Genomic DNA, 12,760 nt, shown 5'->3' on the forward strand with positions numbered 1-12,760 from the left:
AACTACCAGGTGATGGATTTTCAAAATTTACGTTTGAATTACTATTTACCACTCTAATTGCTGGGAGCTGGCTAGACTAAATAATAATAATTTTTGAAAAGTAACAGGCAGTTCTATTTTTTTTCTTTATACTAATATTTCTAATTAGTAGGCGGTATTTTTAATTATATTACCTTTTCATTTATAGTTACCATGTTTATTATCATTTTTACATCACATTTGGTTAAGGGGCTGGCAAGGTGGTGCATGCGTATGTTTTGTGAATATCCATACACAGGAGATCAGGTATTTCTTAGATGTCTCGCATACCTTATGCAATCAATGTTACTGTACAGCATATGTTTTGGCAACTCCAAAGTGCAAGTTTCTTGAGCCGTCTCCTAAAACCTCGATAAACGGTTACTTAACACAAGCAGAAATAGTCTGCGCGACAATTGTGGAAACATGCTTAAAACTATGTTCCAGTGTTTGTTCTGATGTTGGTAAACGGGAAAAAATACAATATTTTGACTATTTTCTGCAGGCATATTTTAGGGACAACCCACACCCAAAAGGGTTACGAAGAAAGAAAGTCACTTTGAAGCAGCGGTTTGCTCAGGTAACACTGGGGTCCTACTTTGATGACTCAAACGCTAAGAATTCAAATTTCGTGTCGATAGCGTCTTCGTGATACTGTCCTGCAAATAAACACCACTAGGTCTACAAATTGAGAACATATGCTGAAAATAAATACTCAATTCATTGATAAAAAAAAAACCTGGAAACACACACCGAGAACTGTGGAAAGCCCAGATATATCGTATTTAATTGGCTTTCCTTTTGTCTAAACGGTGGCATTAAATCATAAAAATATGGATAAAAACGAACAGTTAAAACACATCGGATAACGCAAAAGGTATAAACTGTGTTTTTACACCCACTTTAGATAAGGAAATAAAAAACGGAAACCCGGACTCACTTTCATCTATGTAGGCATTACCAGAAAATGGTATGGTGGCTGACAGGAAATACACACGTTTAACGTCGTTTTCACACTGTCCACCTCCAGATTTAGGTGGAACTTATGCCAGCTTGTGGTTTGCATTAAAATATATTTTTAGAAGGTATGGAGTTGCAGCTGGTAAGTCTCAATGACCAAAGTCACATAAACTATATACTATTGAAGATGGCACAAATTTAGTTTAAATATTGCCAGGAAATATATCATGGTCGATACAAACTGGTTTAAACCATCTACACAGAATATGAAAACAAGCACTTCTCATTCACTCTTCATTGAAATCACAATGACTTTCTGTGGATACCTGGAGGTGTCAAAACCATGACCTGAATCTAACTTTATCAAAAAATATACAAAAAAGCACACCTCAGTCATTTCAAACTAGCTCTTTTTTCACACTTACACTTAAACATGATTTAATCATTTGCCATTATTTACAATATTTAAAAAAACACTGAAATGTAAAGACTTAATTCTGCCAAAACTGCAATACAACAGCTGATTCTTAGCTGGCATAGTCTATTCATTTATGCAGGGGCTTTTAATTTGTTTGTTTCATCATAAACTCTTAACCTAGCAATATAAACTACAGCCGCTTGAGACACGTTGGTCTCATCTAGTAACCAGTCATACCTGAGTGACAATCGGTAACTTGAACACTTTTATGACCACAGAAATTAAAACTGAAATTGCACACATTGACAAGAAAAGTAGAGGCTATACCAAATAAGTCAAAATAATATGAGCCAGTTCAAAATAATTTGTAGTTATGCATTTCTTCTACTACAGAAAAATTTTGTGGCAAAAAAACAATTCAAAACAGAATTTCTACTACAACCAGAATAGCATTTGCACAATACTCCCAATATGGGATAGAATCATTGAAACAACAGGTTGTTCAAGTGTCCTCTCGGAGTTCATAACATCAATGGCTCTCACGGCTGGAAGGAACAATTCCAACTCGCAAACCGACCGGATCCACTTAGGCTCAGCAAATTAAAGGCATGCTCGTCTCTATCACAAACATCAGTTGTGTCAGAAAGCGAACCTTTCATCAAAAACACGCAAAAGTAACACTGAGGGCATGCAACCAGGTTCAGGGTTGTGATCAAATACACACTCAAGATGCACACGAACGGACCGGCCTGACTTTACACTTTTAGACTTTTCAGCCTTCAGAAGAGGGACAGGGAATTGGAGAGCGGCATTTGTTATAATACCATTTCAGTGGAAAAAGCCTGAGGTGCATTTAGGTAACAGCTCCATCATGATCTCCAGCTGTGATGTGTTAAAACCACCTTTTGGTTTTTAAAACAAATGCAATGCATATCAGTGGTTCCAGAAGACTTGGCAAGAAGGGACTTTTCAATGAAATATTTGAGGCGTCCACAACACAGGATAGGAATGTCATATGGTCATTAGTTACGTTTCAAAAAGCAATCGCAACACGTGATGAAAATATTTTTCCCCTCTGTGTTCATATTATTTTGAAAGCAAGGATCATATTTTCAGCATGTGGAATGTGAAGTAACAAACAGCAATCCCCCGTGATCACAAACTCTCCCCACCTGGTCTGCCATCGCAATCCCTGCCCAAAGCCAAACACCCCACCCCCAGTCCACAATCGCAATTGCCCCCAACCAACCACCCTGTGCCCCCCCCCCCCACCCCAGTCCGCGTTCACCCCCAAACCCAACCACGCCACCCCCTTGAGTCTGAGATCACAATCCCCCGTACCCAACCACCCCATCCCCTCAATTCCACGACCGCAATCCCCAAACCCAGCCACGACCCCCCCCAGTCCGCAATTGCCAATGTCTGCCATAAGGCCCCCCCACCCTTGCAAGTTCAGTATATTCCCCACAAAAAGTCTGAGCACAGCCTTGGTTCGATCAAATTGCTGATGACTAGTTTCAGAGACCTATCACATAATTGTGACAGATCTGGCAACCCCATTTGCTGTCCCTGATCTGTTCGTACCCATCTCTGTGGAGGTGACTGAAATGACTCCTTTCATTTTTCCCTACTGGCTGGTTTCACAGCACATCTAGGAGCTGTACACAGGTGGCCAGGTCTGCTTTAAGCACTGCGTCAGTTCACGCTTTGTGAAGAAAGCACCAGAGTTTCTGATAATTCTGTTTCCTTTAACATTACATTTGTTTTGCAGATGCTTTTATCCAAAGCGACGTACGAAAGTGCATACCAAAGGTCATTGGAACAACTACAAAACACAGGTCCGATAAGGTACAATTACTCATTTTGTACAGTTATTCATAGCCAAGAACACTTAAAAGTCCAGTTCATACAGCGAACATTACTTGGACCTAACCACCCAACAGGCTGGTTTAAACCAAGCAGAGCCGAAATGGAGTCCTGACTGTCCCAAGTGCCACTGGCTGCAGTGCTCTGCAGGGTCACTTTGTGCACCGTCACGTGCACGGTTGCTCAATAGCCCCGTTCACATGGATCGAAATGGAGGCCTATTGGATCAACATCACGGTGTTCTGTGATGGACAAAGTTGCGGACTGGACGTCGGCCATGTTATCTTGGGCCTGCTCCACGGCTTACTGCTGGACCAAGGACACGGGAGTGAATTCTGAAGTGTGGTGGTGACGTGCTTATACAGGCCTTTTGTATTTATATTTTGTGCTCCTTTATAGACGGTTTCAACGGTAACAACATAAACAAACGTTACTGCGCATGTGCGTTGTTCTGGCCCTAACTTGACTTCCGGCAGACTTCCGCAAACAATCAATAACAACAGAGTCCCTCTAGACTATTTCTGATAACAAGCAAAGTAAATAACAAGTAAATTACGTTAGCTAGCTAGTTAAAACTATGTCTAGCCCGTATTATTTGGGGTTACCAGTCGAAGAAAAGAACCGTTACTTGGCCAAACTGAAATGCGATAATGTTACATTACCAGAAAATCAAGTGACAGATAACTGTTCACAGTATTGCACCTTGCTGAGCATCATACATTCCTTACATAATCCATAACTGTTCTGGGTTACATGCACATTCATTCCTGTATAAAAAGTGCACTCTTTCTATGATATTGCTTAAAAACGATGATTAGAAGCACAAACTGGGGCTAGTGGGCAGCATGTGTAGCCAATGCAATTACTGTAGGTTATTTATTTGTATAGCATGTATTGATGGGAAAACATCGTGGCTCTTATAGTTTGGGTCATCTTGCTAGGTTACCACAACAAAATGATCAGGCAATGTAACGCTGTCAAGTCATTGGAAACAGGTATCATAACGTTAGTAAAAACGTAGCTAAAGCGTATGAACTACTAGCATTGAGCTAACGTTACTGTGCATAATTTATAAAATGTTAGCTACGTTTAGCTAGCTAGCTAGTTGGCTAGCTAACTAGAATGAATTAATTAAGCTACAATCAATTTAGTTAGCTAATTCATAACTATTTCAGGCGTGTTACTGGTCAGCTTAGTTATCGCTTATTATGAGTTTGTTACCTGAAACAAAGTGCTAGAGTGAGAGCACCTATTCGACCACCTTCGTTCGACAGACAGGAAAGCGTAAACTGATTCGCAACTATATATGAAATAGGCGAAATATCGGTAACAACCTGTACCTAGTTATGTAGGAAAAATATCCTTGTTATCCTCCTGTGGTTATTTTTTCAGTACTTTCACGTTTTTTTGTGTGCCAGCAAATAAGTCAGACGTGGTCCAGCGCTAGCATTTGGTTGCTAAGGGGACGTGTATCGACCACCCCATATGAATGGAACTTGACATAAATTTGCTAGTATCCTGTCTTGCATATTGGAGGTTAATATGAGAAAGGGTGGTCTCTCATCAGCACGTCTAGGAATCCGTACATATTCACTGTTGTAACCTAAGTCGCAGGACGCAAAATAGCCGTTAGGAAAGCAGTTTGAAATTATGAAGCAAAGTCTGCGCCATTGACTTTAATGGGTCGCGATGACATAATTCATTGTCTTAAGTTGTATAGTAAATAAGGCTGTATTAGTATTACTAAATGTGTATGTATGAAGTTGATTTTTTAAAATACAGTTTATTATGTGTATTTTTACAGGACTTACATTTTAATAGGTAACGATGTCCAGTTATTTCTCAAAAATACGAAGTAACAACGGGCAAGCACCAGCTATGATAATCGCAGGGATTCATCAATTCGTTTCACAATTTCCTAGTGAGGTTACAAAGTTAAATTATATATTTTTACTAATTTTCGAAATATAGTTTGTTCCTGAGGTCAGGTTGCACCCCACAGCACAACAACCTGAGCCCAACATCAGTCTGTTCATCAGTTTAACTTTCACTCCATTTGTAATCGGTGCCATATTAGCCAGTAAACACAAACCCAATAATAAACAAACACAGACCGGAAGTTAATTTAGGGCCAAGCGCATAACCTTGGCAACGCGCGTGCCACTGATGAAACCGTCTATACATCACTGATGTTAACATTTAGTCTTATTTTACATTAAATGACACCGATAACGACAGATGAAGCTGACTGCTAGCTATGGCAGGACGGAATAATTACGCTGATGCAGTCCCGTATTTTGTATCATAACTACAATGGCGATAGCCTCTTGGGCTACATAAACGGCAAAATGTGCAAAAATGTGCACAAAATACAGCAAGCAGACAAAATGAGATACGGGCCGAGCCCGGCTCCCGCTCGGCCTCACAGGGAAACGAGCGCTCGGACGGGTGCCAGACAGGAGGCTCGCACGGAAAGCTCCGGAATCTCCAGCCGCGGGCGGAGGCGCTGCGTTACCGAGCGCGTTTCGGGAATGCTGAAAAGGCACAGCGCGGACGGCTCCGATGGCCACGCGGGAGGACAGCGGTCCGTCTTGGTGACGGCACAGGCGTTCGTTCACAGGCCGGCGAATTGGGACAGTGCAAGTTTATGAGCTCAGCGGAAGATCGCGTGGTGCAGTGCGGCTGATTATCAAAACCCACATGCAAATCCCACTGCACCCCCCCTCCACCCCCATCCCCACCCTCCTGTGTAGTCAGTGGTTTGATTCTCCGCCATGGCGATTTCTGTACTGTGATCTCCTCTCCATGTGTAATCCTTCTGGCTTTTTACGCTTTCTTACTAAAGTGGAAAACACATCAGGAATGTGGACTTCCTGCCCTCTTTAAAAATAAATAATGAAACAAAGGTTCAGGAGCACCTGGGTCACAAGGTGACTCTTACACGACAAAGTATGTAAGAGGATAAAAAGAAAAGCCCCAAAGCAGGGCTGCCCAACCCTGTTCCTGGAGATCAACCACCCTATAGGTCTTCACTTGAGCCCTGACAAAGGACACCTCATTCAACAGCTAAAGATCTCCTTAAGCTGCTAATTAGTAGGCTGAAATGAAAACCTACAGGAAGTCAGATTTCCAGGAACAGGGCTGGGCAGTCAATAAGAAAATTCAACAAACGGGAGTAAAAACATTCAAGGCATCGCTTGTCAGTAGTAAGTAGGAAAAGTGTTAGAGCAAAATGGCTTTGACTTGCCATACATCTCCAAAAAAAAAAAAATGGCAAAAACAAAGAGCAAGGTTTTTTTGCACCTTTCAAACCCACATGTCCACACAGACCATTTAGGGATTTATTTGCTGTTTTGAGCCAGTGTTGAAATACATCAAACCTGATTCAGATGCATATCTTTTAAGTGCCAACTGAACCTGCTTTGCATTTCAGCCTCCTGTGGCTAAAACAAAAGCCAACTGTCTTATCCACTGTACACTATTTGAGGGTATTCTGGGCATTTTCGACCCCCTGCTATTGCTATATTTCCATTTATAAAGATATTTTAGATTTTGCCATTAGATTTTCCTTTGACTGTAGTACGTATCAATTTCACTGAAGTACCCCCTTTTAAAACTTTCTGAGATTTTTCCCAGCATCATGTCCATGGTATAAAAACTGCACCTTTTTTCCCTTTAGCCCTTATCGTGTGAGATCACAAACATGAGATTAGAATGTTCTCAACTGAACATTCTAATACTGATGTCACAATCATTACTGGTAATGGAAAGCAAAGGAGTTCTAGAATGAAAAAACATTCCAAAGGGTTAAAATACTCTTTAAAGGGTTAAAAAGCAGGCTGTTCCCCTCAGCTCCTCAACCTTTCTAAAGACTCTGCGTCTCGCCGAGGCTAACAAGTTTCTGGCCTGGTTCATTAGACAGCAGCAGTGTACGTTTCATTTTACTACCATTTATAACAAATTGCAATACATACACACTGTCTGAAGAATATCATTTGTTCTGAGCACTTTGCAAAGCTGGAAGAAGTTGTGTCATTTGTTTTACTGTTTTACTGTACTGTTTCTGCACAATCTGACGTCCGTACTATTGCACAAATTGCAGCGAAGCCTCATTGAATGTAAATTTAACAAGCCATCAGGCGACTGATTGCTTTAATCATACAAAGATGTAAAAAAAAAAATTATATATTACAATAAGCCAATGTTTTTAGGATAATTTAGCTGATTCAATTTTGTATTACTTCATCTGAAGATGAAAGTTCAGAAGAGATTTATATGTTTCAAGAAGGTTTATGCGAAGGCTTTCAACCATGCATATCGGTGCTCGCATTTCTGAATTTTTAAGAGCATGGTAGAGGCAACTCAAAGACTCCGACAGCCTACAAAATGTGACTTATTAAATTTTATTTATTTTATTAAACTTTTATTTCTTGTCTTACATTTATAAATATTCCTTTGTTAATGAATATAGACGTGGTATCTTTTCCACAGCATTCCAAGTGTTTATGCGTTAATTTGTATTCTATATTTATGCTTTGGCCCTTTTAACAAAGACCAAGACCTGTGTTCAATCAACATTTGTCCTTAACTTTGAATCACAAGTTACGCAATTTACACTTTTTCTTCACAAACTCACTTTAGTTCAGTGATAAAAAGTGATAAATTCTACTAATTCTTCAGTGAAGTATTCTTGCTGTTAGTTGTTAGTCACAGAAGGACACATGTTGAGTGAAGCCCCTTTGTTGTATATTTTTTCAGCATGTGCAAAATACTCAAAACTGAATAACGTGCAATAAACTCAGCTCCACAGATACTGGCCATTGCGTTCCGCATTTGAAGCCACGGCAACGTACGCAGAAACCTCTTAACCTCGTACACAGTTCTTCAAAACTCTGGCTGATCGGTTGCTCTCTCCTCTCAAAGTTCCTCTTCCCTCTCAGAGTTTCTCACAGGTCAAGCTGAGGTGTCACGAGGATGTTAAGGGTTTTTCTGGTCAGTGACCATGTAAGACCCCCGGTCTTTGATTGGCATCCGTTCTACACCGGTTTTTTTTGTGGAAAGGATTAGTGCCAGTTCTGCCCCATTAGAACGATGAAGCAGATAAATATCACAAAAGACCAACTTCTGCAGTCCACTTGGACGATTACTTTTCGGCTGGAGATCTCGTTGAAACAAAGGTCACAGGAAACAGAATAGAAGCAGACGTTTGTGCCCGCGCATTGTGAGTATTTAAATAGTATTTAAATATTCTTCTGAGCTTGTGAAGGGCGCATACCCAGGTTGATCACTGCAGGCTTAATGCAGTACATTTTCCACAATAATAGTCAATGTATGCAATCTCTCTGGCAAAGATGATTTTGTATTTGGTCCGGTGTGTGTGTGCGTGTGTCAAAGAGAATTAAGAACAGGAAGCTTTTAATTTGGCATTTGTTGATGGCTGCTGATACAGTTTACTTCATGCCTCGCAGAAGCCAAGTGTACAGGAGTCAATCCACTGTGCAAATCAATTGATGTGGTTCACTGGAAAGGCAACGGATTTCATTAAATTTGCAGTAAGCGTGAGGATCCAGCGTAGTCCTCAGTACTGAAATTGGGCATCAGTAGGCCTGCAGCGCGGGTGCGCGCAGCATCATACGGACATGATGAAAGAAAATTTTAAAAAAAAAAGACCAAATCCTTTTTGTATTTTGAACCTTATTCAGACAGGGGAAAGAAAGGGATCACAGCTCCCTGATGCCATTTTGGGGGGGGATAGAACCCCAAATCGCAAGGGGGGGGGGGGGGTCATATGGCTAGAGAGTCGGCCACTCTGGACTGCACCACACTTCTCACCAGATGGTGGATTTATGAAAAAATTCCACTTCAATATTTTACAGTACAACACATTAACATTATTTTAAAAACATTTCTTCAGTATCTTTCCATAGACCTTGCATCCTTTTTTACCCTATTATCAGTAAATGGAATGCAAATAGTTTCCTTTTGTATGGATTTGCAAATACGTTTATGTACGTGATTAAAATATTTTAAAACATGTATTTTGATCATCGCTGAACTTGCCAAACACTGACTGCAGCAAGAAACAACACTTGCATTCAATTGTCAGTCAAGGTTAAGGGCATTTGAGTCCAGGGGTAAGCCATGAAGACATTTGTATGCAGTACACATACACAAAAACCTAAATGTAGTTTTACTGAATGAACTGAGCAGTCTCAACTGAAAAAAGGAATGTCATAAAAACTTTTTTTTATTTTTTAAGTATCTGAAAAAATAGTTTAAATGTTGAAGGTCAGTGAATTATTGAACAGATTATGTTGCCTGTGCAACTGGTTTCCTCAAAGCATTATATATATGTAACTGGACTAAATATACAACATAGCATAAAATGCAAAAAAAAAAAAATCGATTCTAGAGCTAAACAGTGCTAAGAAAGCTTTTCTGTCCCCACAGAAAACATGGTAAAATAAAAAAAGTAACAATGAAATTATACAGGCATAACACATTTATTTAGATCTACTGTAAATATCATAAAAGTCAATATTCCAATCTTTTTTAAAATAGTGATGGCTAAAATTGAATTAATTGAATATGGAAATTTAAGGTAGAACTGTCAAAAGTTCCAACGGAACACCCCCTGCTTCAGAATTACTTTAGATACTGAATAAAGGTAATATAATAACTGTTTTTAATTTTGACTGAAAAAGTTGTGTTCCTTCAAACATAGTTTGTCAACCATAACTAAAATTAATTTGCAAGACAGTTTGTGAAGACAGACCATTAACAGTTGCTTTGTTTTATAAGTCCAGATAAATGGCACTATATATGCAAAACATTATTCAGTGATCATTAAAAATTAATTATTGAAAATAGGCTGCCACAATGAATGGCAATTCATACATTTTCAGTATATTTGAAAATTTAAATCTATTATTTCTCAATCTCTTTAAGTTTCCCAAACATCATTTAGTCTAATAAACATGCAGGCATTGACCCTGGTCCTGTGTCTTACAACTTCTGGATAGTCTTGCATTATGACCGTTTTTTAGTCAAACAGTAAAACAGGTGGTGGTTTTGGAATAAAAGGAGTAACGTTTTGCCTGCCTTCCTTTGGTGTCTGTAAAATATTTACTAAAAACATACCGATTAATTTAAAACATTATGCATAGCACTGCACTGATTCTGATGGAAAATACCAACTATCCATCGGTTGCGCTGACACCAAATGGGGAGATGAGAAAACCGCAACACCCACAGTGCAGTGGGTAATACATGCTATGGCCATTCAGTATGGCATGCAGCCCACCAAGACAGAGCGAACCAATCAGGGAGTCCTTTCACCTAACCTGGACCCGCTTCCTTGTTGTGTGATTTGCACTGTGTTTGCGCAGAAGGCTGTTGTTTGTTTTGCACTGCTCTGATTGTGTTCTATAAAGCTGTGATTGAGTCCAGCCCTTAACGGTCACATATGAAAGGGATGAGAACTCCCAATTTACATAAAAATGTCACTATGGCAGCCATCCAAGCAAACAAATAGTGGTCCCAGTTCTCTGAGCTAGTATTCATACACAACATGCTCTTCTGACCTAGCCTAGAAAAAAAAGGAAACACTTGAGCAAGTTTAATCCCTGTTTACATCACCAATACAAAAGGTGGGTAAACAACCTGCAGCATATCATATAACTAAGCTGCCTCAGTCAAATTATTAAGGGCTCATCTGAAATCACAAAACAGACCAGACCCAGAGGACAGCACCAATCTGGCCAGGCTGAGTACTGTGCTTAACCCTTAGGGCGTAAGATCACAAATATGTGATAAGAATGTTCCTAACTGAACATTCTAATGCTGATGTGATGTAACAGTCACTACTGCTAATTGAAAACAATGGAGTTCTAGAACACTGCCTTAGAACTTTGGAAAGAAAAAAAAAACATTCAAAAAAATATTCAGAGGATTAAAGGCGAACCGAACTACTTTTTGGGCAATGTGACATGCCACATCACAAAGCCAAGACAAAGAGAGGGAGGGAGAAAAAAATGGGGGACCTGTATTACAAAAAATAAACCAATGGTAGATTGCTGACCATTTCTAGGGAAGGCGTTTTAAATGCTTGTTAATAATTCGGCAGGAGTAACCGGCCAACGTGAAAAACCCGAACACCTAGCTTCCACAACAAAGACACCAAAAAAAAAATAGTTCTGTTGATGGGTTCAGCCTAAACATGTCGGGGATTTCACCAGCATGGAGAGCTGGAGACGCTGAAAGGGAAGGCGGCCGATGACAGGCAGCGCTGGGGGCTCTCAGAAGGAACGGCTTATTTTCCTCCGGAGTTCTGCCACAGGTAGAGAGAGCAGATTTCACGCAGCGCGGGGAGACACGGCTTCCTAGGTGGCATTTGAGTGGAGCCACGAAGACGATTTTATCTGGCTCTGCCTTCAATACACGGGAGGTTTTTAAACCCAGGAAAGAGAAAACCTTCTGGAAAATTAATTTCATGCTAATTTCACGCGAATATAACTAAAGTCGCCCTACTTGAGAACATTTGCAAAACACAGTGGGAAAAAAATTAAATGTCAATCACATATTTCATCAATTGCCGAAAACCAGCAGCCCTCATATTGCATACATTATTTTATGAACACATATTGCATGATTAATATTTTTAATTAAGATTTTACTGGAAAATTATAAAAAAATAAAAATGAAATATTTGCACTCAATTGTGTCCACTCCCGATTATATTATTTGCAATATTGTTATATATATTATTGCAAAACTGTAGATGTCACCAACTACAACCTTCAACAAAGACGGAGCTCCTTATATGTTGCTTATATAGGTATAGATGTGGAAACTGAATGGTCAAAATGGAAACCATAACATAGGTGCATAGACCAGTCTACGACTTTCATCAAGAAGGCAATGTGAAAGACTGCCTAGCCCTAATACTAAACTCCCAAACCACTGGTTCCAAAAGTGTAATATATGCTCATTTACGAAGGTTACAACCTTTAATGTCAGAGTGTAATGTGACACCATGTAAAACGAACAAACCTTTAGCAGAAAAAATAAGAGCCAACATACTGTAGGTCTGTGCCTGTGCTTCTGTATACCAGCCCAAGGGTGTTTTGACTGAAAAGATTTGATCGTTATTGATTTGTTTACCGATGTCCACATATGAGTGAAGGACAGGCACTAAACCACGTGTTTCATGGCTACTGAGTTTATAACGGTGTCTTATGGTCAGAACGCCTGAGCGGAAAGTAATGTTGTGTACTGAATGCAAAAAAATTTTTTTGGGTGCGAATAAAACATGAGCTTTTCTGAAGTTACGTGATAACAGGGAAAGGAAAATAAACTCATGGCGTGGTGGTGGAGAGTCTCTAAATATACGTAAACATAAACACATACATAAACTGTTTGTATAAAAGCAATTTCCGAAATACAGCTTGACTGGTAGGAACATTTGACCCTTTTATGACCACTATATCACAATATTTA

The sequence above is a fragment of the Anguilla rostrata genome, chromosome 18 (genome assembly GCF_018555375.3).
Source record: "Anguilla rostrata isolate EN2019 chromosome 18, ASM1855537v3, whole genome shotgun sequence".
NCBI classification, from domain to species: domain Eukaryota; kingdom Metazoa; phylum Chordata; class Actinopteri; order Anguilliformes; family Anguillidae; genus Anguilla; species Anguilla rostrata.